Source organism: Melozone crissalis, unplaced genomic scaffold (assembly GCF_028551555.1).
Source record: "Melozone crissalis strain CALT ecotype California unplaced genomic scaffold, PUWL_Pcris_2 ptg000156l_1, whole genome shotgun sequence".
Lineage (NCBI taxonomy): Eukaryota > Metazoa > Chordata > Aves > Passeriformes > Passerellidae > Melozone > Melozone crissalis.
In genome coordinates, this window is record NW_026535927.1 from 75,768 (window position 1) to 89,136 (window position 13,369).

At 41.5% G+C, this 13,369-nt stretch overlaps 1 protein-coding gene across 1 annotated transcript in view; it reads right to left on the reverse strand.

Annotated features, from left to right (window-relative positions):
• The window catches only part of LOC128948754 (mastermind-like protein 3), a 73,797-nt gene that overhangs the window by 50,148 nt on the left and 10,280 nt on the right, over positions 1 to 13,369 (reverse strand). The window lies entirely within an intron of this gene.

Consider the following 13,369-nt stretch of genomic DNA (forward strand, 5'->3'; position numbering starts at 1 on the left):
GTTGGAAGGGACACACAAGGATCATAGAGTCCAACTGCAGACCCTGCACAGGATATCCCAGGACTCACACCCTGTGCCTGGGAGCACACTCCATGGACTCTGTAGCAAATCATGTAACACACTGACTTTTAGCTATTTCAAGTGAATATAGGATTCATATGTGCATTTTTCCTCCAAAGAATGAAGTTGTGGAGGGCACAGCAAGACGCATTTTGTTCTGTGCTAGCAGTCTGTAAGTGGTGAGGAAAACCTTTGCTTTCTGATATTACAGAGAGAGGCATGAAAAGAGAGCAGGCTGCTGGTGCCTCCACACATGAGGTGCCCCTGAGTGAGTGCAGAGATCTATGCTCTGATTACAGACAGCACTGAAGGATGTCACAACTGCCAGAGAGCCCCACGCCTGCAGGCAAGCAGGGATTTCCCTCTGCCTCTAGGACTCATGCCTTCAAATGGATAGTCCAAACGGGAGTCCAAAAATGGGCAACACACTGAAACTTTCTTCCACAAAGGGGAAGGCATCTGTTCCGATGGCTTGACTGAGTCTGAACCACAGGTCACCTCCTGTGTGCAGTGCACAGGGAAGCCAGATTTCCCAGAGGATGCAGTTCCACATGGGTGATTGGCATATGTGGTGCTACTGACAGGCAGCCTGAAAATTTGGCATTTTTTCCACGTTTTAATTCCTCAAGCTTTAGCACTGTGGGATTCATACTTCAGAAGCCATGATTCTTGGCATATAATTTGCAGAGGGGCCCTGCACCTTTCCTTTCCTTCTCCCTTTCTCTTCTGGATTTTTATACAGGATTTTAATTCTTTTCCTTCCCTTCCCCTCCCACCCCCAGCTGCTTTAAGTTGATACAGGAGAAAGTAGAGGTCACAGGAAGAGTGAAGACACATAATCTAATTTTCATTTTGCCCATTAATCATGCATGATTCCAGCCAGCCATTTAACAAGGTGGAACTCTAAAGTGATCACTCTCCAGAGTGATGGGGGAAAATTCACTCCAATTCCCATTGCTGCTCCCCACTCCTGTTCGTGCTGCACAGAACCGCCTCTCCCTCTTACAGAGAAAAATGGATCTACATGTCCCAAAAAATGTATGCTGTCCTGGAAGCCTTCTCAAGAGCTTTTTACTATATTTAAAAGTGTCAAGCTGAAGCTGTTGGTGCTTCATTTGTGGGTGGCTGGATTTTGTGGAGGTGTGGCTCAAAGAAAATCAAATAGGAAGCTTTCTATTTTAGTACATTTTGCTATGGAGTGGTAACTATTGTTACACGTTATTCTAGCTCACAAATCAGAGAGCCTGGAAGCAGTTCTGTGTCTGCACCCCTTATATGCTCTCTGCTGTTTCTCAGACTCCCAGCTAGTCAGGATCAAACCTCCTAAAGTGAGACAATTCTGGAAATTACAGAGATGTGCATTAGGGATGTATCGGGCCCTGCACGTGCACAGGTGAGGCAGGAAAAGGAAAAGGCACCTCCTTTCCCTCCTTTCTCTGCTGGAGTTTGATGAGTACTGCAACATTTGCCATCTTGCAAGATGGGTGAACTCTGGACATCCCAGCTACTCCACAGTCAAGGAAGCTTCTGTATTTCACAAGGTTTCTGTGCCAGCTGTGAATGCCCCAGTCTCTTTCCACTCACTGTGATTTTGTCAGAGAAAGAGAGCTTATCCTGAACTTTGAGGTAAGAGGCCCAAGGACACTCCCTCGGAGGGGAAAAAATGGGTTTTCCATACCAAAGAGGTGATAAGCCTGGGAAGTGTTATCTCCCTCAGAGGCCACTCAAGGGCATCATTCAAGAGAAAGTGAGAATCAGCAGTACATTCCTTTGCCCTTTCAAGGTCTCAGAGAAACACTGGGATGTTTAAAGGAAGAGGAGTGCAAGTACACAGAAGCAGGATAAGATCTGAGTATGTCCAAGGCTGAGTTGCTGACAAGCCCTGTTTTGGGGGGACCCTGAGCAGTTCAGTCTGCAATGGAAAAGGCATTTGCCAAGACAGCATTGCCACTCTGGAGTCTTCTGCTCTACTCTAGTGACAAAGAGGTGCTCATTGGCTCTAGGAAAAACCTGTGTCCTGCAGCTGGCTGTCCATCTCTCTCCAAAAAACTGCAGCCCTGTGTCTAGGAGGTTTCTCTAATAAGATCAGTGACTCAAGTAAAGAGGCTGTGATTCCTAAGCCAAATTGTTAAGTCCCCAGAACTACAGGGATTTCCCAAAATGCCAATGCTATATCATCCCTGACAGGCTATGGAGAGGTGTCATGGGGACCAAAAGCCCCTTTAGGGCCACTCTGATAGAAAAAGGGCGACAAAGAGGTGAAATGGAAGATTTATTACATTTTGTTTCCCAGTTCTTAAGGGCTAACAGCTAATGCCTGTGAAAGCAGGAACATGGTAAGGGTAGCAGGGATTATATTTATCTGTCAGTGTTTCTAATCAAATGTACCAACTGTGGAAGACGTTTGGGCATTCTTGTCTAGTGAAACCAAAATGATAAAGATACAGAGAGAAATTTTAAAAGAAGAAATGAGAATTAGAGACTCAATCACATAACTGCACTCAGTTTCTGTGGGATTTGGGAGCATCGCTGCCTTTGTGAAAACTTCCCTTTGCATGTGAAGAACACAGCTGGGTGAACTGAAACACTGCACCTGCTGTCAAGAGGATGGAACAAGAACAGGCAGACCGGCTCGGTGCTCATGATTCTACTAACTCAAGTTTTAGTACTCCAAAATAGAATTACCATGAAGTTCAGGAGCAATTATGTGTAACAATTAAAAGAATTTTCATAATACCATTATTGAGCAAGCCCTCTGTATTACAAGCAACTTTATTAGCTGTTGAGCCAAGCCATATTTCACAAGCCAAAACCCTGATCAGGCCACATTTGCCAGGTGAGTATTATGTTGTGTTTCCTTTTCAGGGGCTTGATCTGAGAGCAGCAGCACAGAGCTGAAATTTTGTTTGCTTGGTTTGATTTTTCCTAAGTATGTTTTCAGTTTTTACTGAAATTGTACATTGCAAGCAACTCCTGGATACACAACCCCACCTCTCCTAAGAGACTTTTCTACTTTGGCAGGGACACTCAACAGCATGAAATAATCCCCTTCCATTTACAAAAGAAGCTCCCAGTCTCTGAGTTTTGAACTATTAGTGATCCATCACTTGCAACAAAACCCAACATGGATACTCTGCGAACAGCCTTGATTTAAAATATTTGCTATTGACTGTGTGCAGGAATGACTGACTGTGCTCTGGCTTCCAGGGACACCAGCAAAAACAAGAGGGGATTGTGTAAGTTTTTTGGTTTAAGTACTTAAATCAGTTTCCTCTTTTCCCCCATAACACATTATTCTAAGCAAGAGGATATAACTCTGCTTGCAGGAGGAAAACAAGAAGCAGATGATACAACAAAAAAGCAGAGACAGATATGCACAGAGGCCAATTAATTTTTTTTTTAATTTGAATGCAAAATGCAAAGAGAAATGACACTAAACACCTAAGCTTCCTTCTAAAGTAATGAATAAGCCCAAAAATCTTTCAGAAAGATTGTATTAAAAAAATCTGACGTGCCTTTTAATTAGATAAAGGAGTTCAACTTTGTAGTGACTGGAATACAGCTTAACATAACATAGATTTTGTACTTGGATCCAGATACTCTGACAGAAAATATTTGATAGCAAATAGAAAAAAACACAACAGGTCCCCATTCCTGAACAATAATGATAGAAAATATGTGCATAGGATTTGAAGAACAACATCAACAAATTCTATAAATCCTTGCCTATTTTCTGCAACTGAGTCAGGACACTTTCCAAAATAAGCCTGAAAAAATTTTTTAACTTTTTAATCATGTGTTGCCTTTAGACATTTTAAATTTGTGTTTTTCTCTTATACCCAAATACCTCGTTTGAGGGAAAGCAAAAGTAAACATAAAAAAGAAATTGAATGAGCATGGTAAAAAGTCAGTGCTATAATCTTTTTTGTTGATACTGGGAACATTTTGCCACTTTAAAAATAAAGCCTAACTGAATGCTGCTAAGGCATCCAAAACTGCACCAAAAAATTATGGTCCTACCCTATTAATTTCTGTTTTCCAATGACTGCTGCTGATATAATGTATTGGAAGACATGACCTACTTCCTGTGTTTTCAGAGAATACAAATAAGGAAGATCTCATTGCTAAATATATTTTAAAACCAGAAGAAAGAGAGGGGAGTCACAAGAAGTAGGGCAGAGAGGTGGGCTTGAGGGAGACAGAGGTATTTTGCCAGAGAACACAGAACATTCCTGGTTTTCCCTACTGATCATGACTTTGTTTTTAACAGGGGCACAGCATTTATGTAAATGCCAAGCCTCTGGCAAATAAAACAATGGCATCATGTGTAGTCCCCTCCCTGGAAGAAGAAGAACATGTCTTTGCACAGTGCTTGGCCACCTGAAGCTGCTCCAAACTCTGCTGGCCAGGGGCTCAAGGGAGCCACGGCTGCACCCCAAGCCTTGGGATTCTCTTCTGTCATTAAAGGATATCAAACTTGTGTCAGCACAGGTGGCTCTTGAGCACACCTGAGGCTTGGTTTGCTGTAGGTTAGCTCCTGGGGTCCCCATGGGAAAAGGCTCCAAAACATCCCTTGGGTACCACTGCTGCTGCCTCTGCTCTGAAAGTCAGCACTTATTCCCCAGTTTAAAAGCCCCACAGCTCTGAAGCAGTGAATGAGCTGTTTCTGCAGTAAGAGACATGAACTTCTCAGAACTAATTATCAGAGGGAGTACACACCTTCTTCACCGATCCATCTAAACACTCGAGCTTTACTAAATGCACTCTGTTCCCTGGCCAAACTACGTGGGTCTGATTTTCCTGCACAGGATGAGGTAGGATCTTGCTGCTACCAAAGCTGAAAGCCCCAAATGCAACATGGCTAAGAACTGAATTGCCCTGTTTCCAGAGCTCCACATGCTAATTCTCTGCTAAGCCAAAGCATGGGGCTTTGATTTCCTAACCTCAGAATGTTATCTGGCTCTGGTGTAGGATTACCATTAGCTCTGTACATCTGTCCTTACAGTAGGGTCACTGTCACACCATATGTCACTTGAACAACCTTTATTTTTTCTAGATTTTTGTCTCTTTTAAATCAGTGTTCATCTGGAAGAGCCTGGATTCCCTTGGCTTTCAAAATCTGCTTTGCATTGCTAATGCATGAAGCTGTAGGCAAAGTTGCATTAGTGAGACAGAGAAAGGCACAGAGAGAGATACTAAAAGCCTGCCAAGACACAATGTTTTAAGGTTGCTCTTCTCTTTAATACTCACAAAACAAAACTCCAACCGCCCAAACAAAACATCAGAGCAGGTTTATTCCATTTCCATTTACCAAACTAATGACCACATTTTTTTTTCTAAAGTGCTTCTGCATAAGTTCATTATCCAGTGAATATTCCTGACTTGCAGCAGTGTAACAAGAGAGAGTCTGACCTGGAAAGAGCAGGTCAGGCTCCACATGGAAGCCATCACAGGGTGGCAAGTCACAGCCTCAGTACATGCAAGGTATGCCAGTCTTTTGACACAGGAGGAAAAAACTCCTGCAAAATTCATGGACAATTAGTTCTCCCTCTCCCCTCTCTAGTTCTGTGGTAAGAGAAAGGATCATCAGCCTCTAGATTGTCAGTCTCTCAGAGGAACAACAAAAGGAAGGAATCAGGGGATCTGGAGGGAGAAATTAAAGGGGTCTTCCAAGAGCCAGCCTTGTGGAACATGATGAGGATTTTGTACTTCCAGAGGCCCTTTGATCCCAAAGGAACTCAAACACCTCTCTAAATGACATCCTGATCTCACATCAGTAAAAGGGAGCAAAGAAAACCATGTCCATGCAGGTGGCCATAGGATAGCTCCTGTGCTGGAAGGAGCACAGGAACACCTACAGGGCTTTAATAAACCTGGACCCAACCATGTACCACAGACCTGTGCAAGGCAGTGCAGGGGAAAAGGAGATTACCAGAACACAGGGAGAGCAGCAGGAAAGAGAAGAGCCATCCATAGCTTGCTTCAAAGGGGAAAGACATCAACTCAAACCACATCTATAAGAAGCAAATGGAAACACTCCTCAGCTACTCAGAAACAAAAGCAAGACCTGAAGAATTGAACTGAAGCTGGGAGGAAGATCCAGGGCACACTCCTGTTGTAGACAAAGACAACAGGGCTTTTCCTACCAGCTTAAGAATGAGCAAGTCACAGCAGAGCTCAGACTCAAGATGAAGACACTGAACAGCCTGTCTCTCTCTGAAAACCACAAAGGTTCCCTGCCTCACTTCTATGCCTCATCGTTGACTGCTTTTCCAATGGAAAAGTTCACCATGGAGTGCAGACAAAAGAGCAGCATTAGCTACATCCTTCCCAGGGTACCCAGTGGATTAAAGGTGCTCTTGCAGCTCAGGCTCAAGCTGGTCAGATCAAAAGCTTCATTGGAGAGCTCATGCAAAGAGTTTTCAAACAAATTCAGCTACACTCAGATGCAAGGATACATCAAGTATAATCTGTTATTGTTCCACCAAGAGTAAATCCTCACCTAAGCCTCAATTGATAAAAATTAGTCTAAACTATTCATCCTCTTGTGCCCCTTGTATTTCCTATCTCCTTGCAGTCTGGGGCTTCCAGGTGTGACTGTGATCTTCCCCATGATGGGATGGTAAGATTCAAATGACAGAGGAAGAGACTACAGGTTGACCTCATTGTCAGATAAAATCCATTATGTGTGATTAAAACTTTACAAAATGCAGTCACATTAAAAATTACTATCATGAAGTGCACCATGATTTACTGACTAAATGAATGAGAAATTTATCTGAATAAAATAGTCTTAGCCCTCCTGCATTGACAATGCATGATAAATTGCTGATTGTGAGAAGATCATTGCTTGCTGTTGGATGACTTACACACATTGATTTTTCCTAACAACGCTAATTATCATAATAGTTTCTCCACATATATTACATAAAGTTTCCTCTCAGCAAGCAAAAATTATTTCAGGTCTTTGAGTCCCAAATTGCAAAGAATAAAGATGGAGAAAGGAAGGATTTACAAACTATCTCCTTGCCTTTTATTATGCAGATCAAAGGTCCAACCCACTGGATCTTACTTCATCTTGAAGAGATGGGAACAACATTCAAGAAAGCACAGGCATTGTGCAATGAAGCTGTGATCACAGTGGGTTGTTTTCTGCAAAGTTATGATCTAATTTTGTGAGGCCAAAAAAAGTCTTTGAGAAAGGAGAATGCAATTCCAAAGAACAAGGGGAAAAACCCCCACAATTTCTCCAATTTCATTAAGATGCACAGGGGCAAACAGTGCAGTCCTTATGTAAGTGCTCCCATTGACTAAGGTTGTGTAGGTGAGAAATCTCTCACTAAGTTGAAAAGGAAAAGCACAGTCTATTAATAGGAAATTAAAAGTGGTGGAATAGATAAGAAAAATGGAGGAGAGAGAAAGAGAGACCAGGTATTGTATTCTCAATTAACTGAAAATCAATCACACTGACACCCAGAGCTTCACCCACTGCAGACACACAAGCTTTTTGGTACATACAGTTTCCCCATTGTGTTCCTTTTACCTGGGGGATGTGAGCAGGTGCTTGGGGAACCACAGAAATTATTCTCCTTGATTCTGGACTAGCAACCCCCACGGAGTCAGATGGATAAAGTGAATGCATCTTCAGACTGACCACATACACTAAATTTTACAATACATCCATGTACACTGTGTAGTTTGTGATACACATAGTAATTATGCCAGAAATGTCTTAAAAGGCTTTAAATATTTCTGTTCTATGCACGTCTGTGAGAACAGTGAAGTTGTCTTCAAGTGATGGGACCAGTTTCACATGATATGGGGGGTTTGAAAGTTACTCTCCCAAAAAAATCACTTAAAATTGCTTTTCCATCTGCAAGGCTGCAAGGGTTTGTAACCCTAATTTACTGCATTCTCCTGCCATAGACAAATCCCCTAGGGTGTGCATGTCCTATGCCACTTAACAATAGAACATTCCTACCTGTTTTGTTTTGTTTCAGCCATCTGTGATAAGGGCACACTGCAAATAATCTCAATCCAGTGAAGCTGTTCCATAGTCTGGAACGCTGCAATTCTGGTTGAGATGGATTAGCAGTCAGACTGCAGATGTAGAGGCCAAATTCATCTCATGGATGGTGCTGCAACATTAGTGAGATTATAGCTGAGATTCCCCAGTTCTTCACCTGTCCCATGACTGGTTAAAAAACCATTTACTATGACAACAAATATTTCATACTATTTCCATCCGCCAGAGGTATACAGACCACAGAAAGCCATGGTGTCTGCAGTAATTTCCTGTGAGCTGTGACAACACCAGAAAAAGGTCCTGTGCTATTAAAGGGGTAAGGAGGGGAAGTAGAGAGATAAAAGCTGGATGAGGGGAAACAGGAGGTAAACTTCAGCAGGGAACTTAGACAGAGAGAAAGAAAAATGCCTTATGGAGTAGTGGGAGAGAGAAAAGAAGCAGACAAATAATATAGGACAGATTGAAACAAAAAAAACCAACAAAAACAAAAAATCCCCCCAACCTGCTGGATTCAGAGGGAAATAAATACACACTGGAAAAATAATTCCCTGGAAAGTGCATGCTGGGCAGTCTCAGGAATCTTGCTTTCTCTAGGCAATACTATGTACAAAAATGATTTTAAAAGTCAGATGCTTTTGAGGATGTTTACTCTTCAAGGAATGTCATGTCACAAAAGGAGGAGTCATCTCAGGACAGACCTTACACTCTCTCTAGGTAGACACTTTCAAATTTTTTTCTTTCTATTTTTCAAAGACACAGACTTTTCTCCAGTTTCTCCAAACAAAAGGCATTTCACATGTTTACCTGTTTCTCAAACCAGATTTTAACCAGAAGTGAGAGATCTGACAGAACAGATTCAACAGAAGGGTACTGGCATGAGCCAAAGACTAAGCCTCTGGAGTGAGTAATCAGCTTTAACATTGCCCAAGTGTGAAACAGAAGCGAAAAGGAGACAGAGGAAATGCAATTTTGTGACAATGCTGCTAAAGTTGGGCTTGCTTTCTCATGAGGTACTTGGTCCTCTCCGGGCAGCTCCTCTCTTACTGTCCAGGAAGAGCTGCTAACAAGCTCCCACCGGGTGTAAATGAGGACTAAGCCCCTGTCTGGGAGATGTGCTGCCACAGAATGGGTGGCTTTGTCCCAGTGTGTAAGATATGCTTGCAGGCTAAGGCACACAAAATGTTCCTCTCACACATGAAAAAGGGGCTGAGTGTGAGTGGGAGGACTCCAGAATGCAACAACAGAACAAAGAATACAGGGAGCAGCTGATCTGCTCCCCTCCTTATTAACAAGTTTGGCTGTGGCAGACAACACTGAGCTGGTGAGCATTAACATAGAGAGGGCAAGCTTCCCATTGCCCATGAGGAATGAAATCTTTGCTGAGAGAGCAGAAGCCACGTTCTTCAGCAAATTAGATGCATCAGCTGGGGTTTGGCAGAACCTCCTGAGCAAAGGACTCCAAATCTGCACTTAACCACTCACTTGGACAGTCTTTCAAGAGATCTTGAGTGTTCCTACTATGGACACTCACACGTTGCAACGTTAGGAAATCTTTCTGCAGGGAACACACATACCGATAACCTAATGCTTCTATGTGGCATAAGGCTTGACTATTTAGAAATGTTTTGGAAAGCATCAGAAATAGGACCCACAAAGATAAAATGAAAGACAAAATACGAAGTCAGAGATGTGAGGTACACCTTGGTGGTGATGTGGAACATCCTAGCCATGCCGGGAGTACAGACTGACCATCAGAGAGCACTCCTTCACACAGACACAGGTCAGGTGCATGCTGAGCTCAGAGCAGCTGGAATGGGCTATGAGATTGGAAAGCTAAAACTGATGATGCTAACTTGCGCTTTCAGGAAAAAAATGGCACAAAAAACCACCAGGAAAGGGTAGCACTCTATGTAAAAATATGCTGCTACTGGCTATAGACTTTTCAAAACCACAGTGCTTCACAACTGCAGTTGTAATGAATAAAACTGAAGGAGAGTTGATTGGCACACACTGAATCATTAAACTATTGGATCTTACTAAATAACAGGACAAACTGCTCTTTATGTAGCAACCTAGATCATGTAGGAAGGAAAAGAAGTAAAACAGAGGACATTTAATATACATTTTGTGCAGTCAGTAATACAAAATATCTGCTTCTAAAAATAACACAAAACATTTTCTTTACAGATGTGAATAATACACACTGTAAGTCTTCATGAAACTTGACAAGGAAAAAATCACACAACGCTGTATTTTTATAAATCTTAAACAAATGGAGAAGTTTCTATGAATCAAAGAGTTACCACTTCAACTGTGTTTTATAAAGTGGAAAAGACCAGTTATTCTGACACATTCTCTAGCCAAGCAATGGAACAACTGGTTTCAGCTCTCTACCAGCAGTAACTTGGAGGATTTAGCAGTATTCACTTTGGCATGCAAAACCAGACTGAGCAGATGATGCATCTTGATTGCATAAGATTAAAACAAAGGGCAGATAATTAAATATGAAATATGCTTGCAGGATGGTGTCATTTCTCTCCTTCATTCGCATCTCTACAATTTTAAACAAAATAACTAGTGGTTTCATTAGGAAACAATTGCAGCATTCTCACAGTCCCATGCAGGCAAATAGCTGCAGTCTAGTTTTACTGTTCTTACACCCACAGAGAATTCTGTTTTGTTTTGACCTCTCATTACTTTCCCTCACACACTTGGCTCCAAACATCAAATTTTGCCTCAGCCATTCAACAGTTATTCCTTTGGGCTGGTTTTTTTTCTTACCATTATGCATTCATATAGAACAGCTGGAACTAAGAAAAAGCACAGTTAATTATTTCTAAATTTCCCAAAGAAAACCTTTTTACTTTTCTTCAGTTTGAAATTACTTTTTGGTTTGAGGAAGAAGAGAAAAATTGCCTCACATAAAACCTTGCATAGATCTCAAAAACTTAATGGAACATTTTAGCTTAAAAAACAGTGTAATTTTTGAGAAGGAGGTGGGTTCAGGTTTTCTCCCTTTTATTTCTAAAATAATATAAAAAGTCTAAACAAAGCGATTGTTGTGTCTTGAGGGGGGAACTGATTTCTTTTATTATGACATGAGAACCACAAGAGAAGAGAATCTCTATCCCTCAAATACCAAGCAAATCTGTGCAAATCTACTTGCTGGGTTAGCCTATGAGCCCCAGCCAAGTAAGAATGGAAGAACCACCCAGAAAAAAACAAGACCAAAAACGGGCAACACCTGCCACATGCTCACAAACTAACAAATGGTTTTGGGGCAGATCAGGGGACATGGAGCAAGGTAGAGAGCAGGGAATTCTGAGTCTGACCAAGGGGAGAACAGTCAGGTATGAGGTAATATTGGTAGGAAAGAGTCTTGGTAAGGTAGACAAGTCAGGACCGACCATGAGGTTTTTTGGATATCGACGAGTCAGAATCTGCCTCTGGATTTAACACTCCGCTCCAGAAAAAAAATCCCATCAAAATTACCTTCAGGGCACCTCTGAAAAAATCCCTGACTCAAACAAACTATCCCTGACTATAACAAACTATGTATGGCTCTGCCCTAAGCTTCTTCTTTATAAGTCACAGAAATGACTTAATATCTGGACTTGTTTATGAAAGAATATCTAATTCTATCCAAATATCCAGTTTTTCCTACACTTATAAGAAAAAAGGAACTGAATGAGATTAGATAAATGAAACCTTGGCTATCCATTCATATTGTGGAATTGCAGAGAGATATTAACATGAATTTCTCAACTTATGAAATGGAGGAGATGGCATTAACTCTTCCACACAGGCAGGTCATCCTCTCAGCTCTTTGATGGGTCTTTGAGTTCAGCAGATTTAACAAAAGCAAAGGCAAGAAACAATAAAGCATTGGCAGCATGACCAAGCATCCTCCGCCTCTTAGTTACAAAATGACAAACCTGTAGCTACAATTACAGTCTAAGTCATTATTGCAATATTTCTCTAGATAAGCCTTTTCCAAAAGAAGAGGCTTTAGATCACCTATGTCTAATAAAATAGGCAAGCAGAATTAATATAAAAATATGAACCTTTGAGCTGTCACCATACATCCTGAACCAAAACCACGAGGCAGATGAACATTTCTTTTTGTTTTGCAGTTAACTTTAAATAATATGTGATGTGGTCTGACCTGGTAAAGCTCCTACTTCTCCTTATTGGTTGATCCCCAAACTCCATAAGCTGAAGGAATAACAAAATTTGCTGTATTTCTACATGCATTACAGTGTGAGTCACAGCTAAACCATGCTCAGAATGAAGTATTCCCTGTAGGTGGTGTGTAAACAGCTAATTTGGTGAAAAGATGTTATGCTAAAATGATCAACCATCAATTCTATGAGTGTATTGTACACTATTGGTGTATATCAGATTTCTTGACCTGTTTTGGTGGCACATAACTTCTGCAAAGACATCACTTTGAGAATTGATTATTAACTTTAATCCATTTTAAAACTCTCAATACAACATTTAGAAAATTTGTTCTTGAACCTTTCCATGGGCAGATCTTTACAGGGGCTGCACAGCTAGGAACACCCTGCTGACCGAGGAGGTGATAGGGCATTGATATAAGCAATATTCCAACTGGTTATTAACTCATTACAAAGTATTCCCCACGCCTGGCAACTGCTGCACCAGAGCTTAGCATGGAATACACGAGACAGTGATGCCAGGGCTCTGAAGCCAACATGGCTTTAGCCTCTTGCTGAAAGACAAAATACTTGGGGTTGCTAACGACTACTTGAAAGTCCCAGAATAAACCATCTCATCATCATGGCCCAAGCACCACTAAAAGCATTCTGTTGTTCTTACTTTTTCCAGTTAAAACCAAAAGCACTCAGAACCCAAAATATTTTTCCTTTGCTCCCAGAGCCAAAATGCCAAAAATGCTGTTTAGAGGTAGCTTGATCTCTACCCCAAGAAGAAGGGACCAGCTGCTCCATCTTTTTTTCACAATGCTCGCTACACTGTGGTGAACTAAGCCATGCAGTGGTTTGGGATCCACAACCACCAAGTCTTGCATTACAAAAAAAAGGAAATAAACCCTCCAAGGAAGAATGACTTCTAACTCAAAATTTCCCAGAGTGGCCCCAAGCACTCATCAGAAGAGACACAGGGAGAGAGCACTGAATTAACAACTGAAGCATAGTGCAACATAATTTCAGTTCTTAAAATAATCAGGCTGCAATACCACATGAAAAATCCAAGAAGCATCTGCAATGACATTCCATATTTTCCAGGAGAAAGAGGAGA